Source organism: Stegostoma tigrinum, chromosome 2 (genome assembly GCF_030684315.1).
Source record: "Stegostoma tigrinum isolate sSteTig4 chromosome 2, sSteTig4.hap1, whole genome shotgun sequence".
NCBI classification, from domain to species: domain Eukaryota; kingdom Metazoa; phylum Chordata; class Chondrichthyes; order Orectolobiformes; family Stegostomatidae; genus Stegostoma; species Stegostoma tigrinum.
In genome coordinates, this window is record NC_081355.1 from 78,641,269 (window position 1) to 78,655,246 (window position 13,978).

The following is a 13,978-nucleotide window of genomic DNA, read 5'->3' on the forward strand; positions in this document are numbered from 1 at the left end:
AAATATAGTTCTAAAACTATTATTTACAGGTTGTCAGTCATACATAGTATTCAAAACTGCACTGAATACGAAAATGTAACGCCAAGCAAGCATGTAAGGAGCTTTGAGGGTGCTTAAAACGGAAAAGAATGGTTTGACCTATTGATGAGTTGCAATCACTTTGAGTCACTCATTAGCTGGACTCTATTCAAGGCTAATGGCAGTGATAAGTTTATGCATTTCAACAATCTGGTATGAGTATTCCCTGCATCCTCCAGGAGTAGATATCAATGGGAATTGAAATGGGCTATGTTGTGGCTTTTATTTTTAGACACTTGTATTACCTCTGATGTCACAACGCTGGCAGCAGGAAGCATGTGTATATCTGCAATTGAGCCACATACCAAATGGGTAAAGACAAAGAACTGAAGTCCTTAACTTGCACTTGAAATACATGTTTAGCAATTTGCACATGTCATTAAGTGACCACCACATTTTCCCTCTTGCAACATTGCTGATTACCTAACGGAAAAATCAATGTTCAACATCACATAAGGAAAAAAATATCCTGATTTCTTTGAACCTCACCAATTATGCATAGTTAATAATGTTGCAGCCAATGTTCTGGGCATTAGAAATGGAGACATGGAGATGAACCAGAGATCGAGTGACGTATCATACTACAACTTAGATTTAATGGCTACTCATATTAAATTGAAGTGTCTTATAACTGAGTTGTCCTGATCTGCATAGTGCTGGATTTGTATCCTTTCTCAATGTCAGCACCAACTCCCCTGTCAGCTCAAGAAAGAGAAATCCCTCACAATCTGTAATTATCTCTCTCTACCTTTCCATGGTGTCGTTACAGGTCTCTTTTAATGTCAGCCTTTGTCTTTTTTCAAGTTTGGCCTAGACTTTATTGCTCTTTTGCCCACCAATGCAGTATCTCTAAAGTTGATTCCTAAGCTTTCACCTTACCCACATTGGCAAGAGATATTTTTAAACACAGAATGTAATCTGTTACAGTCTCATCTGGTAATTATTTCCTTTCATGGATTGCAGCTGTCAGTACAATTTACTCCTAAGACGTGCGATAACAGACTTCAAAATCTCATTACCTTCTGCATATTTCATGTACCAGGGTCTCTCAGGCAACACTGGTTAGAAATTAGAACAGAAGCATTGGGCCTCATCACGCTAAGGTAAACAATTCCAACGTCCTCATCCCCTAGCTTATTTACTTACAGTGAAATATGTTACCTTTCTTAGCAATTGCACTGGTCTTCTTTGGTAGGCTTGCATTCCCCCATTGTCTCCAGATGATTTTTTTTTCATTTCTTTTCCACTATTACACACTGTGCTGGTTCAATGAGTTGTACCTGAATACAACATTCACACAGGGTAATCCACTAAACTAATCAAACTTCCACAAAATTAACTTCAGAAGTTCCAAAATGTAGGATCAGAATCCCTTCCAAAACTGGCTACAAGAAATGCGAAAAAGAACCTCATACCTTATTTACATAGTGTTTCAAATAAAAACCAACCCTTAGCACAAATACACAAGGGTTAAATTCAGAAAATGGCTCAGTGTTTGGGATTCAATATTGTCTGATTCGGGAAAATACTAATGTCAATGCCTGAGGGAAAAAAACAGATTGATCATCTAATATAGTAATGCAGGACAAAAAAACAAAGAACTGTGGATTCTGGAACTCTAAAACAGAAACAGAAATAGCTTGAAAGACTCAGTGGGTCTGAACTCTGAAGAAGGCTCACTGGACCTGAACGTTGACTCTGCTTTCTCTCGATAGATGCTGCCACATCTGCTGAGGTTCCCTGGCAATTTTTTTGTGACAATAATATTGGAACCTGGCCATGGTTACTGTGATGAGTTCAGTTGAAGCAGGAAAGGGAAAATTCGAACCATTGTCTGTCCTGGGAGAGTTAGGTGTTGTTGCTATGTCAACTCCAAACAGCAGCAGAGATGCTGTGAGCCATTGTGAACGCGTCCTGTTGTTCAAACTGTTTTTCTTTTGTGGAGAAGGACTGCATTGTTTCACTGATCCAACCTGGTTGGACTATATGTGAAATACACTGCAGAGAATTGGCCCTCAGACATCCTGATCAATTGAAAAATGTTTGATGTGGTTATTTGTTTGAGATAAATCAATATAAAAAAGTGTGAAATTAAAATAACTTCACCAGTCAGATGAAGGATCAGGTTTGGTCCATCCAACTCAGGCCTACAAAAATCAGACTCAGCTCAGTCCATTAAATATTTGACCAAATGCTTTTGAAGATTTTATTTCTTTTGTTGATGCATTTCTCATTAGTCTGTTTGCTCCACAGTTGTACAAATAAACCCTTTGACATTTATACTAGTTAAGTAGCTTGAGATGTGTAGACCAATCATTATTATTGACCTTTTGACATTCCAAAATACCATATACCTGAAATGTTATACCTAAAAATTAGACCTAAAAAAGCATTCTCTTAAAAATGAAATAAAGCATCAATCCTATTTTCTTTGGAAATCAGGGAAGTTCTATTTTTTAAAATTTATTCATTTTGTGGGATATGAGTGTGACTGACTGGCCATTGCTCATCCTTAGTTGCCCTTGAGAAGGAGGTGGGGAGTTTCTTTCTCTTATTGGTGCAGTCTATCTGCTGTGGGTTGACTCACAACGCCCATGGGGATGGAATTCCAGGATTTTGACCCAGCAACATTGTAGAAATGGCAGTACATTCCCAAGTTAGGATTGTAAGTGGCTTGGAGGAAACTTGACCATTTGGTATACCCATGTATCTGCTGCCCTTGTCCTTCTAGATGGAAATGGTTGTGGGTTTGGAAGGTGCTATCTGAGGATCTTTGGTGAATTTCTGCTGTACATTTTGTAGATAGTACACATTGCTGCTACTGAGCGTTGGTGGTCATGGAAGGAATGGATGATGTGGATGTAGCACCAATCAAGTGGGCTATTTTGTCCTGGATGTTATCAAGCTTCTTGAGCGTATTCCTAGTGATTATTAGTGACAATGTCCTCCCAACGGAGAGCTGAGCTTGTTGGAGGTACATCTTGTAAAACTGCTGATACGAGACGTGTAGTTTTCTATCAATTTCTTTTAATATTCCTATTGGGAGGGAGATTTCTAATAGACACACTGTGAGGTAACACCTGACAGAAAGTGACAGTCAATTTTGTTAGTTACCTGGGTAACCTGATGGCAACTCCATAAGAAATGATATATTTTTGTAGAAGCTCAAGAGCAATGCATGAATATAGCTATAAAGTAGTTGTACTGTGTACATATGGACATCGCTTTTATTTGAGTACCTTTAAAACAGTTACCTGACATCAATCATATCTGATATTCTGATACAGAAAAAGCTATCTATGTCTGCAGTCGCTCTCTAAGTGAAATGAGTTAGTGAAGTGTATTCAGTCAGCTATAAACATATAAGGTACAGTGATCCATCCTTACCTCACGACCACATCTCTGAATACCTGCACACCTCTGAATTTTCTTGTGTTTGTTTGACATCCATAATTGGATGGGGAAATTTTCTCCAAATACTTAATTGAGAGCTCAAAGTAATTGCCTGTTCCCTGGACCCCACATTCATGTCATTCCCGGCAATAAACTGAGATTGTGATAAATCATTCATAATCTTTTACATTGGGACTGAGGTGAGTTGCTGAGCACATTCTAGCATTGTTATGCTTTGGTTAAGAAGGGTCTGAAAGGGTTAATACTTCATAGTGTACAATGAACAACACCCACTGTAACAATGTCATGAGGACTTGGGGGAAAGGAAAGTAAGATCTCATGAGTAACAGATCTAAGACCAGTTTCAAATTGGATCTCTCCTGCTTTTAATGTATGGGATATATCTTGACAATTTTCTCAATTGTCAGTTTTGTAGCTGTATTGGAAGACATTGGCGACTGATGTCACAAGTTTTGGAGCACATGTCTTCAGTACTATTGCTAGAATATTGTCAGTGTTCACAGCCTTCACAGTATCCAGTGCCTCCAACCAATTCTTGGTATTATGTGGAGGGGATCGAATAGATGGAAAACCAATATCTATAATGCTGGTGTTCATGACAGAGGAGTACTGATTCTTCATCTGAGTTGGAAGTGAAATGTGGTAATCAGCAGGGGGTGGAGGGATGGAGGTGGTCGGTGAGTGGTGGGGAATGGAGAATGAGTGAAGACAAATGTTGCAAGCAGCAGTAAGATTTTTAGGGGGTTGGTGATCATAGCTACCTAGTGCTCACCTGATGCACAGTGGCCTTTAAAAGACAGCACAGAAAAGGTTCTCAGCGTTCTCAGCATTTTCAGCACATATCTGCTGAGTAACAAGTTGTTCTTGGGAAATGGTGTATGTGGGACTTGAATTGGACATGCCTTCGGGGAGCCCTCAAAAGAAAACTTGCATAAGATTCAGGCCCTATCTTGGCACTTTAAAGGTTTCTTTTCACTGTATTCAGTAGAATAAACAGCATACAAAACAGGTGAAGTATCAAAAGTTAAACGATCAAGATGAACATTCTGGGTGAATGATCCGAAATTTCTGGGTAAGAAACAAATAAGATATTTACAATGTCCTCACTGATTACTGGAATCTAATGTATGGACTGGTTTTCAATAATCCACCAGAATTTTTCCTATTGACTTTAAAAGGAAAGCAAATTTATTCAGGATGCAGTTTGGGACTAAACTACATATATCTACAGTGATAACATTCCTTTTCTGTAATGGCTTAACTACAGACTCACTGTTCCCTTGTGATTAGTAATTTGTGTTTTTTTAAAAGTCGTGATTTCTTCTATACTTGTCATGTTAATTATATGTGTATTTTGTTGGAAGACTTTAACCCTTTGACAAACAGCTGTTAGAGTCATCCCAATATTGATTGATATGTAATTTTGACTTACTTTGTTTGATGTCTGCACCCCTGTACCTAATATCAAAGAACAGCAGTGCAGAGTGTAAGGAAATATCAGAGGAAAGTTGATTGTGTTTTTGACATTAAAGGAAGAAATTTTCTTGTGGTGGACATGGAGATGTGAATAAGTAGGGAGCTGAATGTAGGTTTGCCTCCAGCAGAGTGTTTTACCTCAGGTGACAATCATAGGATAATTCAATACAGATGAAGCCCTTCAACCGATCAAGACTGTACTGCCAAAAGTACACGACTACCTGAACGAGTCCTACTTTCCTATACTAGGCCCACAGCCTGAAATATTATGATCCTTCAAGTGCTCATCCAAGTATTTTTTTAAAGATAATGTGGTTTTCCACCTCAGCTACCCTCCCAAGCAGTGCATGCCAGATTCCCACCACTCTCTAGACGAAAAAAAAGCTTTTATTTTAATCCCCTCTAAATATCCTGCCTTTCATTTTGACATTATGCCCTTTGTTATTGCCCTTCGACTGAGGGGAACAGCGGATATCTATTTACCTTGTTCATGCCCCTCATAATCTTATACACCTCTACGTCATCCTCCCTCAAAATTCTCTGTTCGAAACTTATCCAGCCTCCCTTCATAGCTGAAATATTCTATCCCAGATAATATCCTGGTGAATTTCCTCTGCAACCCTTCCAGTGCAATTATATCCTTTATACAGTGTAGGACTAGAACTGCACTTGGTACTCCAGTTATAGCCTAACCAAAGTTCTGCACAGTTCCAACATGACATCCCTGCTCTTACAATGTATGAATTGACTGATAAAGGCAAGCATTCCATTTGCCTTCTTAACTACACTGCTAACCGATTTTGCCACCTTTAAGGATCCAAGATCCATCTGCTTCTGAGCATCCTAGCATCTTGCCATCCACTGAGTACTCCTTTGCCTTGTTCCTTCTTCCAAAGAGCATCACTTCACAATTATCAGGGTTAAATTCCAATTTGCTACTGATTGCCTCATGGCATAAGAAACAAGGCGTAGATATTGTGGTATTGAAGATTCTGACAGCCAGTTATTACAGCTACTCACACAAACTGATGCTGCTCGAGGATTCTCTGTTGTCTAAAACGATTGTCCAGTTGGTCTTCCAATATCAATCAAGTATCAAATATCTATCACCAAGATATTGGAATTTTTTTCCTAGATATTCACTACTATTGACATGTTGTGAGTCTGCCTTCAATACAGTGCTTTATTTAAAATTATATCTGGTAACATAAGAAATCAAGTGTGAATAATGTGGTATGATATAATCCTACAGACATTCATGCAATTAACTATTATACACAAATATTACAATTCTTCAGATAACAAAATGCTTGATCAGATATGAAGCTGATAGATTACAACAGAGGAGCATGCTTCTGGTAGTGCCTCATGTTTCATTGACCAAAAGTGTTCATAATAGGCTTAATTCACATACTCTGAAGCAATGTTGATGGAAAGAGCATATTTCTTAAAGATATACTGTTATATTATGTCCCGAAAAGGCATAGTGGCATACTGACCATGAGAAATGACACAACACAGATGGCTATTTGATGCATTCCCACCCAAAGGAGGTCACTACAGGATGGGCCCTGTTGCAAAACAATGGATAACCAATGTGCGTTTTAAGGGGCTATTCAGAGGTTATTGAGATTGCTCACCTGCATTTGGCAATGGTAATGTGGTATCTGCTGTATTTGAAGATTTTCAGCACAATGGATGTGACTTCTCTATAGATGTCAGATGGATTTTTGGTCCCATCTGCCAAAGAGGAGATCTACAACTCCTTTGATCAGAAGGGCTTGCCAGCTTAATTCCTCTAAAATATTTATCAATGATTACCTCTCCAAGATCACCTCCTTTTTCAGGTGCTCAGGTTTTCCTAACTGCCTCTGCAGCACCCACTTCCTTCAGTGAGATGGCTGGGGCATTGAAAACCCAGACTTCATGCCATTAGCATTGGAAGCTGGTCCACTGTCCTTAACAAGATGGCAAGCTTGGAGGTAGTAAAATTTTACACCATTTCTGGCAATGTTGATTCCCAAATTGGGTCCCCAGCCAGTGTGCTCATGGGACTCTGATTTAATCCTTACAATCACCCTGAACACTATAGATTAATGCAATTATTAACATCTCTAAAATATAGATTACATTAGAGGTCTAGTTATGTGTGTTGTTGAACCAGAGCAGGTGGAACTAATTCCCTGTCCTAATAAAAAACGTGAATTGCTGGAGAAACTCAGCAGGTCTGGCAGTATCTGTGGAGAGAAAGCCGAGTTAACATTTCAGTTTCAGTAGCACTTCTTCAGTTACTGGACTCAAAACCTTAACTCTGCCTTCTCTCCACAGATGCTGTCAGAACTGCTGAGTTTCTCCAGCATTTTTGTTTAGGTTTCAGATTTCCAGCATCACAGTTTCAGTTCCAAATGGTAATAGCTTGCTAGGTGTTTCAGAACCTGTAGATGGAGTTGGTGCAACATGGTGCTTATGGTCAATCAGGCTCTGCCATCCTCTAATCTCCCTGCCATGCATTTGAGACTTTATTGTTTCCAGCCAGAATGGAGGTAGAAACATTGAGACAGAGAAAATAGAAGTGATATTGGAGTTTGGGTTAATCCCACAAGAACCACATACACTGCTGCAAATGCCTCAGACAGTTAACGTACCTAATTTTTGTTTACTCCAGTTTTCTGAGCAATTGTTTAAATAAACATTGCAAATAGATTTTGTTTGCTTCACTGTTTAGTTTGTTTGCTGTAAAACACACAGTTTGGCTGCCTGCAATTCACTGGCTGACTGCGAGAGTGAGAAATTGTTGTGTACAATATCAGTGTTATGTTGGCCTTCTGCCTCTCACCATATGTCTCGTGCATTGACTGCTTCCTGTATGGTTTGCACATCATTCTGTCGGTAAAAGAGCGTATAAAGGGGCATGAACTAAATGGACATTATTCTGATCCCACAAACCCCCATCAGACTGATGTGAGGGCAAGATTACTACCTTAGAGAATGAATGAGCAAACAATAAATTCTGACCTCACGATGCAAACGAGAAGCATTCAACTGCATACTAGGTGTCTCAATAAAAAGGAGGGGCACTCAAGTTGAAGGTGAAGAAATCTTTTCAGAGCATTTCCTGCTGTGAAGTGTCTGAAGGTACAGGATTTTTTTTGGAGATATTTTAATGAATTCCTAGAATTGACAGAGAGTGCTGCTGAAAAAAAAATGTGATCAAAGATTTCCATCTTGCACTCATTGGCACAGAACTGAAAGAGTACTCAATTTCACAGTAAGCAGTAATTTATACTGCATATGAAGAGAGTACTGATTAATAAGTGAGCAGAAGGTGAGGTTAGCCATTTCACAGTAATACTGTGCAGTAGCAACAGGATGCTGCTGTCAGCTAAAAATATGTTTTGTCCTTTCTACAAGCAAGTATTGTGGTACGTGTATTTCAATGCCAGTGTCATGCTTGGTTTGCAACCAGGATATCCCAATTACTGGTGTATTGTATTAAACAGCATATCCCTTGGCTGTTTGCAATAGGTAGAGCGCTGGCCAAAGCCAAGTAATTTGAGCTTGCAAACTTAGAACAGTGTTTGACATTAAATGATTGGATAATACTCCTGACTGATAAAAATTGTATTAAAAACCAATTTAAGATTAGTTGGTCTCACAGTGTGGTTCACACATATTTGTGTACATGGCCTTTCCATTGTAAACATGTCCACATATTATGTCTTTTTCAACTGATCACAAGCTTGAGTCACCAATTCCATGCTGTATTCACAATGTCAATGCCTTGACCAATCAGAGTCGACTTGCCTAATTAGAATTTAAATATAAGTTTGATAGTTATGTTTTGCCTGTAGCATTATTCACAGTAATGGCTCTACCAATTCAGAGTCAATTTATCAACCAATCTGTATTCTCTTCTCCTGCAGAATAGATTGTTTTTCCTTATGAGATTTGGTATTTAAGTGATTCTGTCCTGATAAGTGCAAGATGGAAATCTCTGTCAGCAAGTTTCATTTCTTTTCAACAATGTTCAAGGTCTATAATGCCAAGTTGACTGTTCACAAAACGTTGCCATATTCTCTTGGGGAGCAGTCTGAGGTGTAAGTGACCTCCACTTACAAAAGCTACAGCTGGATTGGGGGCATTAGCGACAATGCCACTAGGTCTGAAGTTGAGTGAAAAGATGGGGCAAAAATTGAAGAGAGTGGAAAGCTCTGCACATGACCTCTGCCAATTTGGAGACAGATTCCTCCATTGCCCGTGAAAATGATAAGAGGTTATCTGTCAGGCCAACAATGCAACTCGCATCTCATTGTGTAATCTATCAGTGCTATCCTCTATGCCACCCCATAAAAGTTCTCTTCTGACTCTTTTTTACTAGATGTCATATATCATCCTGTTCTCCAACAAATTGACAATTAACCCAACCTCCACCTATACCCAGATCATTCACCATGTTCTAATCCCAATTTTATATTCGCCTGCAAGGTGTGAACAATGCCAGTATCTGAGCTGATTGCTATAAGTGGCAGATCCAGTGAAATAGCCTTTTCATCGGTGCTGTTCTGGTCATTTTCACCTTGTGTATTTGCTGTAATTCACATGTTCATACTTATCCGATGTTTGAAACTATGAACTTAGAACGGCAAGATAATTGAGGGAACAGAGATAGTGTAGGAAGAAAAACATACATGGTCACACCATCAGCAGTTCACTTATCATGCCAAAAGCAATGCTACATCCATCACTCGAGATCCCTCAGCTTGTCTTGGTGCTCAGTTTGCAATGAGTTACACTGCAGCAATATTTTTGTGCAGCTTTTCTTTAAAATTCACTCTGTCTTCATTAAACAACAGATCTCTGTACCATGTGATCAGCAAACAATGCTGGCAGCTCTGCCCATTTTTAAAATCCATTCTTGGCATGTGGCCATTGCTGCAAGGTCATGCTGTGTGTACAGGCAGTAGGCAGCTTGGACGAAGGCAGGACAGGAGCTGCTCAGGCCAATAAAGGTATGTTTGGCAGTTACACTCTAAACTGTGACTACTATTCCCAAAAACCAGATCAACACAACTTTTAGTCCCTGTTTTTCATCTAATACTTTGTGGCATTTATATATCATAGAATCCCTATAGTGTAGAAACAGGCCCTTTGGCCCAACAAGTCCACTCTGATCCTCAGAACAGCCACCCAGACCCATCCCCCGATAACACACCCCTGAACACTATGGGCAATTTAGCACAGCCAATCCACCTAACCTGCACATCTTTGGACTGTGGGAGGGAACCCACACAAACACAGGGAGAATGTGCAAGGTCCACACAGACAGTCACCGAGAGAAGAATTGAACTCTCGTCCCTGATGCAGAATGCTAACCAATGAGCCACCATGCCACCCATACTATGGTCTATTTAATACTATGGTGTAAAGACCCAGAGCATTAAGATTAATCAGGTCTTCACATCTATGATAAATGCCCTGGGCTTTATGAAATTCCGCTGTTAAGATAAAGATCATGCTATCCTAAGTGATTGTATGAAAATATAGAAAACTATGCAATAATTTGCCTCGTAAAGAAACATACTGTGTATGTAAAACATTAAAAAAATCAGAGTTGAAGTGATCCTGACAAGTCATGAACAGTGCTACATCAGTGGTGAAGAATGGCAGCAGGTCAGAATGCAGCATGGAGTAAAGGTCTGTCACAGCGAAGCTGTTGAATTTCAGTGCTTTTAGAGAAATAAATTGAAGTGAGTATTAGCTTTATATGTGGTTTGAAAGTTAATGGAGAATGAGCACTGTCCATCTCTTTTGTACTTTTATCGTCAGCTATCTCCTAGCATTTCCCCCCCTCCAGAAAATAGATTATAACGGGATCCCCAAAAGTAAACATGTTGTAAAAATGTGTACAGTCACTTGAAGCATTTGCATCCATTTTCAAGCAGAGGTGCCAAGTGGATGATCCTTCTCAGCCTCCTCTGTATGTCCTCAGCATCTTAGGTTCCAGTCTTCATCCAATTATCTGTGACATCAAGAAATAGCTGACAGCATTAAATTTTGTGAAATTCACCCTCAAACACTACACCTTAATCACCTTAATACGTTGATTGGGAAGAAGTGTTCTCACCTGTGAAAGCATCAAAAGCAAGCGATCTAAAGTAATTGGCAAAAGAAAGCAAAAGCAATGTCTGAGAAAGTTTTTTGTGTGGCAAGCCATTATATTTAGGAATGCATTGCCAGACAGCATGGTAGTCATAAGCTTTATCAATGCATTTAAAAGGGAGTTAAATTGTTACCTGAAAGGTGCCAATGTGGACAGTTACAGGGAGAAGACAGACAGAAGAAGGGATTAAATGCTCTGCTCATTCGGAAAGCTGGTGCAGATTTGGGCTGAATGACCCCTCTTTATGTTGTAAGAATTCTGACTCTGTGGTAAAAAATGAAACCATTAATCATGTAATTGGTATTTGTATACTTCACTTTGGTTAAGTTGGCTAAATTTGTCTGTAAAAGAACAATAAGAATACTTCTAAGTGTAATTCATTGATTGTGAATAATGTTGGGATTCCATGAGAATGTGAAAAAAATGTCCAAACTTTCTTTGTAGATCAGTTATCACATGAATTGTAACAATTATTCAGTAAATTTGGGTTACCTGGATTCAATTGTTGATGTTGGATTATATCAGAAAACATCATCATAAGCAAGGAGTAATATTTACAATAACCACTCCTGTTCTACTTTGTAATCACATGCACAGCACCTAGTACTTTTATAAGTTAAGGGTAATGCTTTAGATAGTCTTTCAGGCTAATCCTTTGTTTCAGTAATATGGAATGTTAGCATTTCGGTAACCAGTGTACTTCCTAGATGTTTAAATCAATGGGATGAAACTCAGGGACTGTGCATTTGCAATTTCTCAGCATGCTTTTTATTTAGCTGCTGCTTTCTAGTGACAGCATCACTTTATGGAATTATCCCTCTAGAAGTCTATTTCATTAATATTTGTTGAAAGTTTCATTAATATTCATTGTTATATTATTTTATGTGATTTTTGGTTTCAAGTGAAAGGTAAATTTTAATGGTTTCGTTGTTTTTTTCTCTAAACAGCATGACTGATTTGGACTCCTAATTTAGCAAAAGAATTTTGTTTAAATTGTTATTAAATTAATAATTTAATATTAATTAAATAATATTTAATTTATTAAATTTATAAATAAGACATTATTACATATTACATTAAACCAGAATTAAACTTCATAACTATTTCTTAACACACATACATATTTCACAACAGAATGTGCACATTAGTGCAAATATGCTTGCCTGGATTTCGGACTGCTGACTGCCCAATCTACTGCTGTTAATTAGGAGGTAGCATTAGAAAATGGCCAAGACATCTATTCTTCCAGGACTTTTACCCAACATGTACTGTCAAATCAATTCTGTATAAAGAAACCAACAACACTGAACATACCAATTGCAAAACGCAAGCAATTTAATATAAATTTAAATTAAGGACAAAGTCACATCAAGTCCTAATGTTCTGGAATTCAGGACATCAATTACAAAACAACCTTCCAAGCAGTGGCAATACTGGACATCATTTTCACTACTGAGCAAGGATGTTGCCAATGCAATGTTTATATACATTTCTCCTAGGATCTTCTGATAATAGGGTCATTGAGTCATAGAGTCATTGAGTTAGAGAAGTTTACAGCATAGAAACAGGCCCTTTGGCCCATCCTGTTCATGCTGCCCATTTTCACAATTAAACTAATCCCGTATGCTCGCATTTGATCCATATCTCTCCATACCTATCCCATCCATGCACCTGTCCAAATGTTTCTTAAAAGACAAGATTGTACTCGTCTCCACTACTACCTCTGGCAGCTCGTTCCAGACACTCATCACCCTCTGTGTGAAAAAAATTGCCTGTCTGGACTCTTTTGTATGTCCCCCCTCTCACATTAAACCTATGTCCTCTAGTTTTAGACACCCCTACCATGGGGAAAAGCTGTTTGCTATCTACCTTATCTATGCCTCTCATGATTTTATAGGACTCTATGTTGTCAGCCACCTTCTCTACCCAGGAAACAAGTGGTAATTGGATGAATGGATAAATAGCCAGGTGATTGACTGGGTAGCTATGTACATGGGTGAGGTAAGAGTGAGTGAGTGTTTGGATAGTCTGGATGTTGTTAGGGCAGTCATCCAGAGCAGTGATTGATGAGGTACCATTTGTTGAATTATTCATATTTTAACCTGCCTAATACTTCCTGAGTAACTATACAGCTATGTTTGTCTGCTTTGCAATTTTTCTGATTGGGACAGTTGATTGTACCAATGTGAATTTGCCTGTTTCAAATAGATTCTCCACACTTTCATGTAATTATATGCACCTCCTATGTACCCATTCCCAAATCTAGTAGCTCTTTTGTGATTATAAGACATAGCTCATGCTTCTTGGGAACTTTCTAAATGCATTTACACTTCAGCAGTCTCCCTTTGGCTCATGACTCATTTTTGTTTGACCAACGGTGTTGCAAATAAGTGATACAATGAAAAGTTTGGAACTTTGATAGGGTGAGTGTCAGTGTCAAATTGGGGATTTTGGAGCACCAAAAATATCTGCAAAATGTCATGGGCATCATTTATTTTGTGACAGCTAAACATTTTGAAACAATTAAGACATATATCTTAGTGATGAAAAACCTCATAATACATTTTTGAGTGGAAAATGTTTGGCTGTATTGTGTCCAGCAGAAAAAATGGCAAAGTTGTGCTGTAATTGACTTGACATGGCAGTTAAGCAGAAGATTCACACAAAAGGTTATACTTTTCTGCCTTGTACTAATGAAATTTAATGTCACCCGCTTTGCAGCTCGAACTAATTTTTCACTCAGCTAGTTCAGGTGCTGCAAGGCTCCGGAGGAAGCGTGAATAGTTTTTCAAAAAATACATTAATGTGGGGAAATATCGAGTACAGGGGTCAATGAGGAGAAACAATGAA